Below are 3,112 nucleotides of genomic sequence, written 5' to 3'. Positions count from 1 at the left end.
CCTTTTTGTTTTTTTGTTAGCTTCTTAGCACATCGACGGTCAGTTCACACTTCACTGTTAGCCACCCCTACCAGGAACCGTTACCAAGACCTTAGTGTTGAACGAGGTATCTTTCACTCAGTCCACAACCTAATCTATCTAATTTAAGTTTTATAAATGCCATGCCTACAATTTCCTAGAAGGAGGCTGTGTCCTGCCCCGCTTGGATGGAATCCATACATATGAGGACTTTGTGAGGCCCACCCTGATGTATTGATTTTATCCAAGTCATCCATCTATTTTTTTTTTTTTTCAAATCAATTTAGGTTATGAGCTAAAAAAAATAAGATAATTTTATTTTTTCAGATCAACTTAGGTTATGAGGCAAAAAAATAAGATAAATTTAAAACTCAAGTGGACCACAAAGTACAGATTAGCCCACCATTAAAATTTTCTTAGGCCATCGTATTTTTAAAAAAAAATCAAGCTGACATTTGTGTTTTTTGCCAATCAAGTTTGTGAGACCTTATAAATAGGTTGGATGGTAAATAAAAATCATGATCAGCTTCAACAACAGACATCATTATTATTGCTCTATTCTATGGTATGAGCTACTTAAGCCCTAAATCTACTTCAATTTTGAGCTCATACCTTAAAATGATATGTGAAAAATAGATAAATGATATAGATAAAAACCATACATTATAATGGCCCCACGGAGCCTTTGCCAGGCCAATTTCTATCTAAGCAGGGCAAGACACAATCCGCTTCAATTTCCAAGTGCATGCATTTAGAAACTACATGTGTAGTATGCATGTAATTTAAACTAAACTATATAAATTATGGATCTCATTAATTTAGATATATCATGAATACACAAATTGCACCTAATCATGTGACTAATGGATTTTTGGGTATTTATTGAGCAAGCGTCCATGTATCGAGGTTAGGATTGTTCAACCAATCTGGTTATAAAAAATTATGATTTAGTGATGGTGAGTTTCACAACTTAGTAGGTTTAATTTCTGTAAGTGTATGCCATGCCTACAATTTTTAAGTGGTGTGGTTGATGTATTGTTAATAGAAAAATTGTATTTGTTGATACAAAAATCTAATCCGCCCTTTCTAAGCCTTCGAGTACTTGTAGAGGAAAAATACAAAGGAGATCTCTGCTAGAGTGGGGGACCCTCTAATGCCAAAGTCAAGAACTAGGTCTAATAGAAGTGGTTCAAGGGTAGAGACAATATGTGTACGTACTTTTCGCGTGTTGTAACTGAATTAGGATTCATAACGCTTAAGGATTCTCTCGATATCCTTGGCGGATATCCCGGGATCCCGAATAATCACGGATTGCACTCTACAATCTTTGGAGAAAACTTCAGACTGCTCTCCTGGATAAGGTCGGACTGCATATGCGGATAAGGTCGGGCGCCAATCGAGAATAGAGGTAGATTCATCCGACCTTTGAATAAGGTCGGACGATAAAGGTAACAACGCATAAGGTTGGCTGAGCTCATCCTCGGCTGTGGACCTGTCCTTTCAGTTAGGAAGAACATCTTTATAGAACATCTTTGTGATGTTTAATTTCTATAGCTTTTAACTTCTTCATGAGTCTTGATAGCCTCTTCAGATAGTTCCTCAGGAAATCCATTCTGAGTCATTCCGACCTTGGTCATAGCGACTTATGTCGTGCGACCTATGTTGTGCTGACATTTCTCTTTAATCGAGCGATCAGGTTTCTTATCATCTGCTACGCATTGGGCCGTGCCAGATCTCAACCTAATTTGCCTATCTAGGTTGGTTTGTTTTTCCCCATAACAGTACTTATTGATCATCTTGCTGGTGGATTTATAAGCACTTATTTGGCAAGTGTTAATTATGGGTATACCATGAGATAATGTATGTCATGTGTATAGATGAAGAGCTATACTTGAGTAGAGTATCAAATAACTTCCCATGGGCCAATGTGACACACTCTACAAGTTCATTGCGGGCTGAGTTTGGTTCACCTGATGTGTGCGAGTTTCAAATATCAGCAAACCAAGATGGAAACTATCCAAGTATTTCCGAGAGAGAGGATTGCCTGTGACCACGGTCGGAAGCTGTGTGAGGCCCACAGAGATGCCCATGACTAATCCCCTCTGTAGATCAAATTTTCAAGATGACAATAGGACAGGTAGCTAAACTTCAGACAGATCCAACACTCATGTGGGCCATACCACATAAAACAATGGGGATTGAAGTGCCACCATTGGAAACTTTGTGAGGAATGAAAAAGTTTTGCATCAGGATATTTGTGCCTACAGTTTATCTGAGTGGTAATATCCCTATGAACGGTTTGGATGGCATATAAACAACATGGTCGGCTCCAGGAAAGCTTCAACGGTTGTTGTTTCTGTTCCCACTGCCTCACCCGCATGAGTTTTAGATGCCTGCCTTATTGCAGTCTTGTAAAACTGATGGACGGAGTGGATTTTCCACAGGCATCTCTGTGGGTCCCATACAGGGGGCATAGGGAAGAGGATTGCCTGCGACACCGGCCACACGGATATCCCTGTGGCACGACACGGCCCAAGCTGATCTGTGGGGCCCATCGTCATGTATGATTTTTAATCCACGCTGTCCATCCGTTTTTCTAGATCATTTTAGGTCATGAGACTGGAAATAATATAGATCCAAAATTCAAGTGGACCACACCATAGAAAAAAGTGAGGATTGAGCATCCACCATTGAAAACTTCTTTGGGGCAACAGAAATTTTCAATCAAGATGATTTTTTCCCCTTCATCTAGGTCTTTGTGACCTTATGAACAAGTTGGATGGCAAATAAAACATCACGGTGGTCCCTAAGAAGTTTTCAACGGTAGGCATTCAGTCCCCACTGTTTTCTACATGAGCTTTGGATCTGCATCATATCTAGGCTCATGCCATAAAATGATCTGGCAAAAAGGACGGACACTGTGGATAAAACACATACATCATGTTGGGCCTTACAAATCTTGGGCCACGAATATCAGCTTCCATTCCGGGGTGGGCCCATATTTAGTTGGCTTTTGGACTACAATTTCAGGTACTCCTGCAAGCTACCAAAAAAAACTTTCAAAAATACCAGTTTAAAAAGAAGCTATATCTTA

This window comes from Magnolia sinica, chromosome 2, assembly GCF_029962835.1.
Source record: "Magnolia sinica isolate HGM2019 chromosome 2, MsV1, whole genome shotgun sequence".
Taxonomy (NCBI): Eukaryota; Viridiplantae; Streptophyta; class Magnoliopsida; order Magnoliales; family Magnoliaceae; genus Magnolia; species Magnolia sinica.
The sequence above is the reverse complement of the archived record's forward strand: the minus strand, read 5'-3'. Positions refer to the sequence as shown.